Raw genomic sequence first — 15316 nt, 5'->3', positions numbered from 1 at the left:
TTAACTTATTAGTGAAATCCAAGTTTTTTTTTGAAAAAGCAACTTTTCTGCGGCATTGAGCACAGTAGTTGGTAACAGACTTCCAATACAACTGCCTCCAAATTATTCATTCCCTGATGCAATGTGTTTTTAGTTGAGCATCAACTATACACCAGCCACTAGGTTGGGTGTTGGGGATACAGTTTTAACAAATCTGGCACAGTCTCTCTGCTGGTGGTGTTCACAGTCTAGCTCATATTTTGACTTACAGACAAAAAACAAAAAACAAAAAACAAAACCACATCATGACAATTCCATGTGCTGTGCTATTCTCTGAGAAGAACAATATGCTGTGGACCACAAGGGAGAAACACATAGCCTGATCTTTCCAGTTAAATATTGCTGGAGCAAGAAACTGTGGGAGAAAATATTTATGGAGTTAGGTTTCTTCTTTTAGCCTTAATTTCTTCCTCAGTGTATTCCCACTGTTCCCATTTCTGCTTCCCTGCATGGCTCCCGGTTTCTGGTTTACCTCTAGATGGTATCTGCAACAACTCACAGCAGATTCAGAAAGGCCTTCTACTCTGTAGAAAGACACTGTAGACACAACCCACCTCTCCCCCAAACTGCTTTCATTATTGATTTACTTACTTTTTAATGTTTAGAATGCAACACAGCTTGCATATTTCAAAGTAATAGCTTAAAATCTTCTAGAATTAATGAAAAACGTAGTTTTATAGGTTTAAAGGTCAAAACCAATTCCAAAAAAAAAAATAATCTACATATAGACATGTTTTAGTAAAATTGAGGAAGTCTAAGACATAAAGGAAATCTTAAGAACAACCAGAGAAAAAGACAGATTACTTATAAAAGAATGATGATTGGAAATTGGACTAACAGCAGAGCTGTCATTAACAACAATGGAAGCCAGAGGTATTATGTTCAAAGTACTGAGAAAAAAACAACTGTCAACTGAGAATTGTTGACTAAAGGAATTACCTGAAGAAGGAAAATGTTCACACAAGGAAGGAATGAGATACAGAAAGCATAGGCAAAAAAAAAAAAAAAAAGTGGGTAAGTTTAAACAAACATTGTATAAAACAATTATAATAATATATTAATAATGTTTACATGAGGGAATCAGAGTGAAACAAGTATATTAGCCAAAAAGAACATAAGAAGAGAAGCAGTGGCTGGAGTTAAACCATTCCAAGCTGCTTGTATTATAAGGAGGAGAGTAGATTTAGAGATAAATATGGGGTTTTCTTAAGTATGTGTATTAAGATTTTAAAGGAAACCACCTAAAGAATATAATTTGAATGCAACTCACAAAACAACAAATAGGGAAAATATGGAATATTAAAAAAAATTAGGAAAAAATAATAAGACCAGGACAGGACAGTAGTTACCCCAGTTGGGGAAGGCAGCAGCCTAGGATGGGGAAGAACACATAAATACCTAGAAGCAAATTACCTCTCAGTGTTCTAGCTCTCAAATTGGGGGAATGTACCTAATAATATAGCCTCAAAATAAATAAAATTAATAGAATTACAAGGGAAAATGGACAAACTCACCAACAGAGAGGCCTCACATATCTATCTCAGTAATTAGCACTCAGACAAAAGTTATACAGACATAAAAGATCTGTACAGAAATGTCATGATCTTGACCTGATCAACACATACCAACCTTGCACCTAACAATCAGAGAAAACACACAGTTTTTAAACACATTTAAGACAATTACAAAAACTAATCATAGATGCGCCTTGCACAAGTCTCAACAAATCAAAGAACCAATGGCGTACACAACATTCTTCTAACCACAATGAAGTTAAAACCAATGTTGGGAGACAATGATCCACACATCTTGCAAAAGGAAGCACTGACTGCTCTTTGTTCTAGACGATCTTTTCAAGTCCGTTTGTATAGTGAACTTTGCAAGATGGCGACTCCCTCTGGAGCTGAGGGTAAGTTTGCTTACCATAGTAGTTCTCAACTAGGGGCGGTTTTGCCCCCTAGAGAAATTTGACAATGTCTAGAGACATATTTAGTGGTCATGACTGGGAGAAGAGGTACTACCAGCGTGCAGTGGGCGAACGCCAGGGATGCTATAAACACCCTACGATGCACAGGGAAGATCCCCACAACTAAGCGTCACCCAACCCCAAACATCCACAGTGGCGAGGTTGATCAACTCTGGCTTCTTAGAAGATAGAGTGTCTTCCTTTGGAACAAAGAGAAGTCATGCATACTGTCTATTATAATAAAGGCAATCCCTCCATTAGAGCAAAGAACAGTGATGCTACTGCCCACTGTAACAGTTCCAGGTTTGCTAAGCTCCTTCTCCTATAATGCAACCCATTCCATATGCAGGCGTCCTTCGGGATCTACCCATGGGACTTGGGGGCAAGGGCAACGGTACAAATGATCCTCTGGGTATTGCTATTGCTGTCATCATCTGTCCTTTGTTTCTGAACTCTACAAATATAGTGTTGAGTGGAAAGCAGAACTGTGTAAGAATACATACAGGATATGCTATTTATATTCTCTTAAAAATGGTTTAGTAATAGCTGCAAATACAGCAAAAATATAAAAACATCTGACTTCCACTAGGGGATGTAGGGAAGTTTTTTTTTTTTTTTTTTTTAAATAAAGATTTTATTTTTTCATGAGAGACACAGAGAGAGAGGCAGAAGGAGAAGCAGGCTCCATGCAGGGAGCCCGACGTGGGACTCGATCCTGGGTCTGAAGGATCAACACCCTGGGCCGAAGGCAGACACCAAACGGCCAGGCTACCCAGGGATCCCTATAGGGAAGTATTTAAAAAAAAAAAAAAAAAACTCATCCTCTCAAAGAAAAGACTAGATAAGCTACAATCTACAATATTTCTAAACCAATCAGAGAGTTGTAGTCCCAGGACAGCCTACTGGCCAAGTATCTAAGGAGAGGCAGGCACCAGAAGGATGAGCAGGGTAGGGTTGGGGTAGATGCGACCAGCCACTTGTAATAGTTCAGGTAGGATGGTTAATGAATTGGTGAAGGCCAGATGTGGGCTAGTGAGCTACCAGAGGACCGAAGAAATTGGGAATTTGTGCCCTCTTATAGACTTTTCTCTATAAACTCATAGGAAAGATCAGAAAGAGCCCCAAGAAAGTGTTTGTCATGGTGCAGACCTAGGAGAGGGCACAACAACCACAGCTGTTCGGGCATGAATCCACTGGGATGCTTTCCCCCTAAAAAGCATACGACTTAATCTGTAGAGGAAGGGAACAGGAAAAAGAAAATCTATCCCAGGGGGATGGGCAGGAATATTTGCTGGCTCCAGAACTACAAGGGAGGAGGAGCAGGAAAGATGAGAAGGGTACCCTCCTGAGATGTAGAGGCATGATACCTGCCTACACCTGAGGCCTAACCAAACCAGGAACACTTCACCACCCACCTTCCAAGCTAACAAACTTCCAGAAACAAGTCAAAGTGGTATCGGTAGAAGAGGGACAGGAGCAGGAGAACAAGAAAGCCCTCCTCTTGGGTGCACTGCAAAGGGAAGTCCTAAGGCTGAAGGCAGACACTGCTTGGCAGACGAGCACCCACTCTATACCCCAGGCATGACTACGGGAATTTGATACCTGTGGTACACCAAAGGCAACCTTAGCGACAACAAACTTCAAGCCAAGACCAAACCCCAACCACATTAACCCATCCCTTACCCCCATTAAAGGCCTAGGAAGAACAAAGGTATTTCCATTTCCAGATACTAATTGTATATACCTCAATGTCTGCTGTATCCTATACTAGGTCCTATTTGAAAAAAAAAAAAAAAAAAAAAAAAAAAAAAATAAATTGAAGTACATGGAAACATCAGAACTAGACACAAATGTGATCCAGATGTTGGGACAGGGAATTCAAAATCATGATTAATATGTTAAGACTCTGATGGAAAAGGTGAATAATAGGCAAGATAAGATGGGTAACTTCTGCAAAGAGAAGGAAACGGTTTTAAAAAATCAAGTGAAAATGTTATAAATGCAAAACACAATACCAGAGATGAGAAATGTCTTCACCCAGCTCATCACTAGACTCAACACAGCCAAAGACGACAATTGGATAAGTCAGTAGAAATTACCCAACTTAAACACAAAGGAAAAACAACAGGAGATGGGAAACAAGGCATCCAAGAGCTGCTGGACAATATCAAATAATCCAGCCCATCCATAACTGGAATCCCAGCCAGAGAAGAGTGCAATATGAAGAAATAATCCCCAAAATTTTTGAAAAGTAACGACAGACATGAAACCCCAAAGAAGCTTAGAGACCACCAAGAAGGATAAATGCCAGACAAAAAAAGAACACCTTAGCATATCATATTTTCATTTTTATTTTAGGTTTTATTTATTCATGAGAGACACACACAGAGAGAGGCAGAGACACAGGCAGAAGGAGACGCAGGCTCCCTGCGGGGAACACAATGTGAGACTGGATCCCGGGATTCTGGGGTCACGCCCTGAGCGAAAGCTGCCCCAGCATATCATAGTTTTAAAAACACGAAAAGAAAATCTTAAAGTGGGGCATCTGGGTGGCTCAGTGGTTGAGCGTCTGCCTTCAGCCCAGGGCGTGATCCTGGAGACCCGGGATCGAGTCCCATGTTAGGCTCCCTGCGTGGAGCCTGCTTCTCCCTCTGCCTGTGTCTCTGCCTCTCTCTCTGTGTCTCTCATGAATAAATAAATAAAATCTTAAAAAAAAAAAGAAAATATTAAAGAAAGCCAGAAAATAAAAGACATATAAAGGAACAAAGATAATTACGGTAGGTTTCTAGTCAGGAATGATACAAACCAGACATCAATGAAATATGACTAAAGCACTGAGAGAAAAACTTGTTAACCTACAGAAAATATTTTTTATTTTTTTAAAAGATTTTATTTATTTATTAATGAAAGAGACAGAGGCAGAGACACAGGCAGAGGATAAGCAGGCTTCCTATGGGGGAGCCTGATGTGGGACTCGATTCCGGAATCCCAGGGTCACCCCCTGAGCTGAAGGCAGATGCTCAACCACTGAGCCACCCAGGCATCCCAAGAAAATATTTTTTTAAATGAAGAGGAAATAAAGACTTTCTCGGACAAAAACTGAGGGAATTAAGGGCTAGCACACTTAGTCTATAAAGAAAAGTTGAAGGAAGGTCTTCAGACAGGTATCAGACCTGTCTGGGTATCAGACAGAAACTTAGGTTCATATAAAGAACAGTGCTAGAAATTGAATAAATGCAGGTAAAATAAAATAATCTTTTTCTTACTTTGAATTGCTCTAAAACAGAGGCTGGCAAAAAAAATTTCTGTAAAAGACAAATATTTTAGGCTTTGTAGACCTTATAGTCTGTTGCAACCACTTAACTCTGCCTTAAAGTACAAAAGCTGACATTGGCAAAACAGAGAAATGGCTGTTAACTATGTTCCAATAAAACTTTTTTTTTTTTTTTGTTTAAAACTTTATTTTTTAAAAAAGATTTAATTTATTCAGAGAGAGAGAGAGAGAGAGAGGCAGAGACACAGGCAGAGGAAGAAGCAGGCTCCATGCAGGGAGCCCGACGTGGTACTTGATCCCGGGACACCAGGATCACACCCCGCGCTGCAGGTGGTGCTAAACCACTGCGCCACTGGGGCTGCCCCCAATAAAACTTTAATAGGCACTGAAATTTTAGTTTCATCTAATTCTCATATATTATGATTTTTTTTTTATTTTTTCAACCATTAAAAAATTTAAAAACCATTCCTAATTTGCAGGACATACAAAAAGAGGTGGCAGGATGAATTTGGCCCACGGGCCTTGGTTTGCTGACCAAGCCCTTTCTGCTCTGAAAGCCTACTGTACAAAGCAAAAGCAGCAGCAATGTGCTGTGTGTCCACAGAATATATAAAAATAAACTGTAGCACAACAGCAAAAGGATGAGGAGGAGAAATTAATTTTTTTTATTTAAAAAAAAGATTTTATTTATTTGAGAGAGAGAGTACAGAGGGAGAGTGAGAAGCAGACTCCCCGCTGAGTGGAGAGCCCGATGTGGGGCTGGATGCGGGGCTCAATCCCAGGACCCTGGGATCATGCCTCGAGATTTGAAGGCAGACGCTTCACTCACTGAGCAATTCAGGTGCCCCAGAGAAGGAGGAATTGAAAACACACTGGGGGGGGGGGGGGGGCAGCCTGGGTGCCACAGCGGTTTAGCGCCACCTGCAGCCCGGGTTGTGATCCTGGAGACCCAGAATCAAGTCCCGCGTCAGGCTCCCTGCATGGAGCCTGCTTCTCCCTCTGCCTGTGTCTCTGCCTCTCTCTCTCTCTCTCTCTCTCTGTTTCTATGAGTAAATAAAATCTTAAAAAAAAATAAAATACACTTTGGAGGGTCCTTATCTGTAATTAAAGATGTATATTGTAAACCCTAACTATGAAAAAAAGTTTTTTTTGCAATTAAAAAAATACATATAAATAAGTTCATAGAAAAATTAAAATGGGATTGTTAAGTTTGAGTAACATGCCTGAGACAGGAAAAAAAAGCAAAAAGTAAGCAGATAAAAATGAAACAAATAGAAAACAGTATATAAGATAGTATATAAGTATATAAGTATATAAGATAGTACATTTTAATCCAACTACACCAATAATCATAGTGAGTGTGAACATACGTTAGAAGAGGTTGTTAGTTGACTAACAGAGCAAGACACCAACTGTGTTGTCTAAAAGATACGCACTTTAAATATACAGACATAATAGGTTAAAAGTAAAAGGATGAAAAAATATATAAAGCTAAGCAAACACTAGGCAAAAAGTTGGAGTAGCTATATTAACAGTAAACTTCAGAATAAGGAATATTATCAGCAATAAAGAGGAATTCTACATAATAATAAAGGGGTCAGTTCCCCAAAACATGCAATCCTAAAGGTGTACTGAGCTTACAATAGAGCTTCAAAACACATGAGGCAAAAACTGATAGGACCTCCAAGGGGAAATAGACAAATCTACAACTATAATTGGAGATTTCAATACTCAAAAGTGTCAGTAATTGATAGAACAAGTAAACAATCATTAAGGATATGTGAGATCTGAACAATACTATCAACCAACCACGTGGCATTCATAGAATAGTATCAGAGTGTGTATCTTTTTCATGAACACACGGAACATCCAGCAAATAGGCCCTAGACTAGGTCATAAAGGAAACCTTACATATTAAAAAGAACAGAAATCATACAAAGTGTTTTCAAATAATAGTGTTAAATTAGAAATCAGTTAAAAGGAAGATATCTGGAAAATGCCCATTTATTTGAAATTTGAAAAACACAGTTTTAGATAATCCATGGTTCAAAGAGGATGGGTCAATGGAAATTTAAAAACATTTTGAACTAGGGGCACCTGGGTGGCTCAGTCAGTTAAGGGTCCAACTCTTGATCTCAGCTCAGGTCTTGATTTCAGGGTCATGAGTTCAAGCCTCATGTTGGTTCCAGGCGGGGTGTGGAACCTACTGAAAGTAATAGTAATATTTTGAATTAAATGAAAATATATAAAAATTTATGGAATACAGCTAGCAAAATGCTTAGAAGGAAGTTTATAGCATTGATTATTTTAGAAAAGAAAGTTCTCAAATCAATCATCTAAGCTTCATTCTTAAGAAACTAGGTAAGAGTAAACTAAACTCGAAGTAAGCAGAAGGAAATAACGAAGGCATAAATCAATGAAACTGAAAACAGAAAAATAGAGAAAATCATTGAAACCAAAAGTTGTTCTTTGAAAAAAAATCAATGAAATTGATAAACATCTACCTAAACCAACAAAAGAAAGAGAAGACATAAACTGTCAGTATCAGGAACAAAAGAAGGTATCAGTATGGATCTCCTAAACATTAAAAAGAACAACAAAAAGAAACACTACAGACAACTCTATGTTCATTAATTTGACAAAATGGATGAAATAGACCCAGTCTTCAAAAGACTCAAACTACCAAGTCACCCAAGAAGGAATTTATAATCTAAAAAATCCTTTTAAATAAATAAATTAATTAATTAAAATAAAATAAAATAAAATATCCTGTATTAAAGAAATTGTAGCTTAAAAAACCTCCAACAGGGGCTTCTAAGTAGATCAGTATATTAAGTGTCTGACTCTTGATTTTGGCTTAGGTCACGATCTCAGGGTGGTGGGATCAAGCCCAGCAACAGGTTCTGCACTTAGCACAGCCTACTGGGGATTCTTTCTCTCCTTCTCCCTCTGCCCCTACACACCCTTGCTCACGTGGTGTGTGTGTGTGTGTGTGTGTGTGTGTGTGTGTGTCTCTAAATAGATAAATATAAGCTTTAAAACAAACGAACAAAACCTTCCAACAAAGAAAACTCCAGGCCCAGATGGTTCTATCAAATGCCTGAATTCTATCAAACATTTAAGGAAGAAAAAACACCAATTCTACACAATCTCTTTCAGAAAACAGAAAAGTTAGAAACTCATTTTCAGATCCATGTTACTCTAATGCCAAAACCAAGACATCATAGAAAAACAACAGACCGATATTCTTCATAAAAATCGATGCAAAAATCATCACCAACACATCAGTCGATCAATCCAGAATACATAAAAAGGATAACAGATCATTGCTCAGTAGGGTTTATCTTGGCAGTGTAAGCCTGGTTCACATTTGAAAATTAATCAATGTTAATTCACAATAATAACAGGCTAAAGAGAAGCCATGTGATCATCTCAATGGATGCAGAAAAAGCATTTGACAAAAATCCATTCATGACCAAAACAGATAAGCAAACAAAAGCTCTCCACAAACGAGGAAAAAGAAGGGAACTTCCTTAATCTCATAAAGAGAATCTACAAAAATTCTACAGATAACATGCAGAATGGTGAATACTGGCTGCTTCCCTTTCAAGATAGGGAACAAAGCAAGGATGTGCTCTCCTACTACTACTATCCAATACTGCACTGCTGCAGAAAGGCAAGAAAAAGAGAAAAAAGCCACAGAGCTGGGAAATACAGAACTGTTTCTATTCCAGACAACATGACTGTTTACAGAGAAAATCTCAAAGTATCTACAAAAAGGATCCTAGAGCTAGTAACAGTTCATCACATTTACAGGACCCAAGATCAATATATAAAAGTCAATTGTGGGTGCCCGGGTGGCTCAGTCAGTTAAGCGTCTATCTTTGGCTCAGGTTATATCCTGGGGTCATGGGATCAAGTCTCCCATCAGGCTCCCTGCTCAGCAGGGAGTCTGCTTCTCCCTCGATCCCTCCCCCTTGCTTGTGATCTCTCTTTCTCTCAGATAAAGTCTTTAAAAAAAAAAAAAAAGTCTTAAAATCAATTGTATTTCTATGTGCTAGTAGTGAACAATGGAATTTGACATTTTAAAAACAATACCGTTTAAATAACATTCCCAAAATGAAATACTTAGGTTTAAATGTAACAAAATGTATGCAGGATCTGTATGCTAAAAACTATGGAACACTGATGAAACTCAACCCCAATAAACACTCCAGCAGGCTTTTTTGTAGCTATCAATAAGCTCACTGTAGGGATAGGCAAAAGCAAGAGAATAACCAAAGCAATTTTGAGAAAGATAAACAAAGTTGGAGGACTCACACTACCCAATTTTTAAACTTAATATAAAGCTATAGTGTAGTACCAGTGAAAGACAGACACGCAGAAGAGTAAAACAGAGTAGAGGATCCAGAAACAGCCTCACACCACTAATTTTTAACAAAGCGTGCAAAAAATACTTATAAATACAACATCTGACAAAGGACTCATATCCACAATATACAAAGAACTCTCAAAACCAAATAAGAAAAATAATAGGTGGAAATTTGAACCACTTTTCTAAAAAGATATAAAGATGGCAAATGAACATATGAAAAGATGATGCCCAACACCCTTAGTCACGAGAGAAATGCAAACTAAAACCACAAGATACCACTATGTACCTAGAATTGCTAATTTTAAAAAAGAAGAACAAAAATTGATACTACCAAGCGCTGGTGAGGATACAAAACAGCCAGAACTCTCCTATGTTCCTGGTGGGAGTACAAAATGGTAGTCAGTTTGGAAAAGATTTTGGCAATTTCTTGTAAAATTAAATATATACCTATGTTATGACCCAGTAATCATAGGTATTTACCAAGAGAAATCAAAACATGTTCACACAAAAAACTGTGAGCAAATGTTTACAGTAGTTTTATTCACAATCGCCAAAAAGTGGAAACAACCCAATGTCCTTCAGCTAGTGAATAAATGAACAACGGGCTACTTACTGCTCAGCAATAAAAAGGAACAAACTATTGATTCACACATCAGGAACAAACCTTCGATGCACTTTGGCAACTGAAAGAAACCAGATGCAAGGCTACCTACTGTAGGATTCCGTCTGTACAAAACTCTTGAAAAGAAAAACTCAGAGACAGAAAACATACCAGCAGTTGCCATGGGTTGGAGGGAATGGTTGACAACAGACGACAGCACGAGAAAACCTTGGGGGTGATGGAACTGTTGTGTGTCAAACTGTGGCAGTGGATACCCCTCCCTCCACATTCATCAAGATCCACATTACTGTACACCACAAAGAGTGACTTCTACTGAATGTAAATTTAAAACAAAAATCCACCAAGATGTGAAAGAGGGAACACGTGCTGCAGCAAACGAGTCCGGCTGTGTCACCAGTGAACCACGTAGCCACACAGAAGGGGGTGGACCTTACAATGAAGTGGACCTAAATAGTTTTGGAAAATGTCTTGAGTAAATCCTGACAAACACTGTACTCTGGATGGCATATTTCTCACAGAGGTATGGTTTAGCAATTCTGAAATCACCTTATATGTAACTAGGATTGAATAAGCAAATTATTGGGGCGCCTGGGTGGCTTGGTCAGTTAAGCGTCAGCCTTTGGCTCAGGTCACGATCCCAGGGTCCTGGGATCGAGCCCCACATCAGGCTCCCTCCTCCGCAGGGAGTCTGCTTCTGCCTCTGCCCCTCTCCCTGCTTGTTCTCTCTCTGTTTACCTCAAATGAATAAATAAAATCTTTTTTTAAAAAGCAGCAAATTGGGATCCCTGGGTGGCGCAGCGGTTTGGCGCCTGCCTTTGGCCCAGGGCGCGATCCTGGAGACCTGGGATCAAATCCCACGTCAGGTTCCCAGTGCATGGAGCCTGCTTCTCCCTCTGCCAATGTGTCTGCCTCTCTCTCTCTCTCCCTGCTTGTTCTCTGTTTACCTCAAATGAATAAATAAAATCTTTTTTTAAAAAGCAGCAAATTATTATAGATAACAAGAGTCAAGTTTCTTACTGTTAGAAATACAGAGAGATGGCCAGAATGAATCCTATGGAGCTGGACTGGAGTTGGAGGGACTCATGGTTTTTGTATTATGGATATAGAAATAAAGCTGTGTATGTGCATGAGTTAGTATATTACTTACATTTCCTATTTTTATCCTCTGAAAAGGACTAACAGCAGAGACACCCAAGTAGCGAAGAGCATACCTAGCATACCTACGAACCAGAATTTTGGTTTCTAAATACCATTATCCCATGAAGGGAACTAGAGCTCCTTGGAAAAAAGGTGCATTCCAGGGCTTGAGCAGGGAAATAGAAGATGAGCTTGGAGCATCTTGCAGTGGTAGGAAGTAATTAAGGGATAGAAAAACAAAAACAAAAAGCAATGTTGAAAGAGACTAAGAGCTGACATGAAAGAGTTCCCAATGGGCAAAGTTAGAACAACCCGAGCAAATAAATACTAGTACTGGGTTATGGCCTCCAAATAAAGACCCATGAATCTATAGTAACATAAATAAGTAACTGAATAAACAAATGAGAGAAAAGAGGCAGCTCTTACAGAATTCCATTTAATGGAGAAGGTATGAGAAAAACAGAAAAATCACAGCCACGTGGCAGTTAGTGGGCAAATGTTTAAAAAAACATGACATTTGCAAAGTATCTGCCCCCACCCCGACCCAGATATTTATTACCAAGAGGAAAGTGGTAATTTTACAGTGGAGAAAGCCAGCAGATACCTCCTTAATCAAGTGATCGACGTCAGCATCACCAGTAATAAATACAGACATCATCTGCCCCCTGACAAGATGCACTGAGAAGGCAGATCTGTGTGCTGTCCTTTCTAATAATGCATAACCTTGGGAAAACACTAGACAAATGCAAACTGAGGGTTTCTTCAAAATAACAGTATCCTCACAAACAAAAATATCATCACAAACAAGGAAAGACTGAGAAATTGTCATAAGTTGGAAGAGATTAAGGAGACCGGACGACAAATAGAATTTGGCATTGTGTACTAGATCCTGAAACAGAAAAAGGAAATTACAGAAAAAAACTGATGAGATTCAAAGAGAGTCTATAGTTTAGTTAATATGACCAATGTGAATGTCTTAGTTTTGGTCGTGGTGTTACGGTCATGTCAGATGTTAAAACATAAAGGAAAAAAAAAAAAAGAAAAAAAACATAAAGGAAAGCAGCACAAAAAGTATACTGAAATTCTATTTCTGCGATTTCTCTGTAAATCTAAAATTGTCTCAGATTAAAGTGATCAATTAAAAATAAATACATGGTAATGCCAATAATCAAATTCAGGATAATAGCTGATTCCTGTGGGGAGGTGGGTGAATGGAATCAGGGGGCCACACACAAGAGGCTTCAACTGCCTGATGCAGGTTTTCTTTCTCGGGCAACATGGATGGCACATGAGTATGTTTAAAATTACATTTGTGTGCCTGAAATATCTCATAAGAACTTCTTTGAAACGTTTCAGACTTTTAAATTGGGTACAGACACATCTGTTTGTAATTTGCTCATTCGCTCAATATTTAACAAGTACCTATTACGAAATGCATTCCTGTCCTCAAGAAGCTCAATTGTAGCAGCTACTGAGACTCAATCCTGCCTCTCTCGTGCTGGCTGCAGGCCCGTCTTTCTTACCGTTAGTCTACTCTGCCATCGAAGCAAGAGCGCAGCCACAGCACAAACGTGGCAGGACGTGGCCGTGTTCCGGCGAGTTACAAACACAGGCTGCGTGTAGTGTGCTGACCCACAGGGAGATCAGAGAATGGAGACAGCTTTAACGGGGACTAGCACACCACAGGGTGGAGCTATGACCACGCTTTCGGAACTGCAGACATTTCATCTATGAAACAGACGCGCTTTCAGTAGTAGATGCAGCTGTACCCGCACGTCTTCCAAACCCTGACTCAGAAATGATCACATGCCAATTTCACACCAACTGTCAGAGACTCATCAAAAATGGCAGAGCAGATGGGATCTTTCAGATGGGCATTTCAACCTTGAAACTGAGCAACTCACTCCATTATTCCAGGAAAGACCTAGGGAGAAACCCCCCTCTCTGTCTGCTTCTTTCTCCAATTATTTATTGTGATCATTAAAACAACTTGGTTATTTTAGCTCTTATTCTGGGCTCTACTTTAGTATACCAAAATTAGTTTTAAAATATTTATTACAAACTTCAAGTCGGCGTTTTAAGACGTTTATTAAAATCTAAACCAAAAAAAAAATAAATAAATAAAATAAAATCTAAACCTACGGCAGCCCTGGTGGCTCAGTGGTTTAGCACCGCCTTCAGCCCAGGGCCTGATCCTGGAGACCCGGGATCACGTCCCACATCGGGCTCCCTGCATGGAGCCTGCTGCTCCCTCTCTGCCTGTGTCTCTGCCTCTCTTTCTCTCTGTGTCTCTCATGAATAAATAAGTAAAAATCTTTAAAAATAAAAATAGAATAAAATCTAAACCTAGTTTTCTATTGTTTGCTACAATTGAAAAAGATTAATAGAAACTAGGTGGCAGGCATGAGTGTTCCCTGTAAAACTCCCCTGGCAATCTCCTCCTACTGTGCTGAGTGTGACAACACATAGGGAAAGACCTGGGCTCGATCCGAGCACTCCCGCTAGACTGCAGGGAAGGCACCCGAGCTGGGAATGAGCCAGCAAAGAGGAGGGGCAGGCTGAGGAAACAGCACAGAAGCTCTTGGGTTGTTACAAAACACCTGTGCCAGGAACACCACAGATGCTCCGTGTGGTTTCAAACAGAAAAATAAAGGAATAAAGTTTGTTTTCCCCATTTTACACCTTCTTTCTCTACCTCTCATCTCCAGAGAAGTCTGAACCACTGCCCTCAAGCCAGGCTCTAGCATTAAAGGTAGAACGCCTTTTCCACAAGAGCAAAGCCTCTCCTAACCGCAAGAGGTAAAGAGTAAGGGGGATATCAACTGAGGAGGAGAGAGGCAGGAAGCCTGGGGAACATACTGGCAAGGTTTTATTCGATCTAGTGTCCTGCAGACAGTGGAATAAAATTTGAAATTCTTCTCTTTGGGGCACCTGGGTGACTCGGTTGGTTAAATATCCGACTCGTGATTTAGGCTCAGGTCATGATCTTAGGGTCATGAATTTGAGCCCCAAGTCAGGCTCTGTGCTGGGTGTCGATTCTGCTTAAGATTCTCTCTCCTTCGCCTTCTGTAGCCCCTCCTCTAAAAAAAATAATTTAAAAAAGTAAAATTCTTTAAAAATAACTGGTTTTCCATCTTTTTCAAATTTTTTCTCTACTTCACTAATTCCAGAAATTCACCTGTAACTAAGGCTTGCTTCAGATATACTGAGTTGAAGATTCCAGAGTTAACCCATAAAATGACAAAAACATATCAGCAAGCATCACATATACACAATCTTAAAAGAATCAGAACTCCTAAGAAAGGAACTTATTTTCCAAACTGATACACCATTTAAGAGAAGGAATGTAGGAGACTTTGAGGACTGTACGCAATTCAACACGTCCTCAGCTTTGAATTGCTCTTTCGATAGACATGTCCTTGTACTCGTGAAAGTCAGAGCTACAGACTTAAATACAAATCTCCAAAGATGATACACAAGTGGCCAATAAGCACAGTACCACATGTCATTAGGAAGACTGTAAATTCAGCCCGAGATACCACTTCACACATACTAGGGTGGCTATAATTTTTTTAAAAGGAAAATAAATGTTGGCAAGGATGTGGAGAAACTAGAGCCCTTGTGCATTGCTGGTGGGAACATAAAATGGTGCAGCTGCTGTGGAGAAGTTCGGTGGTTCTTCCCAAAGTTAAACATAGTACTACCACGTGCCCCAGTAATCCACTGGATTACTCCTAGGTATACATACATCCTAAAGAACTGTAAGCAGGGACTAACCCATGTTCACAGCAGTATTCACAATAGTCAAAAGGTGGAAGCAACCCAAACATCCCTCAATGGATGCGTAAATAAAACGTGGTATATACATACAATGGAATAATCAGCCACCCCCAAAAAAGAAAT

This window comes from Vulpes lagopus, chromosome 1, assembly GCF_018345385.1.
Source record: "Vulpes lagopus strain Blue_001 chromosome 1, ASM1834538v1, whole genome shotgun sequence".
Taxonomy (NCBI): Eukaryota; Metazoa; Chordata; class Mammalia; order Carnivora; family Canidae; genus Vulpes; species Vulpes lagopus.
The sequence above is the reverse complement of the archived record's forward strand: the minus strand, read 5'-3'. Positions refer to the sequence as shown.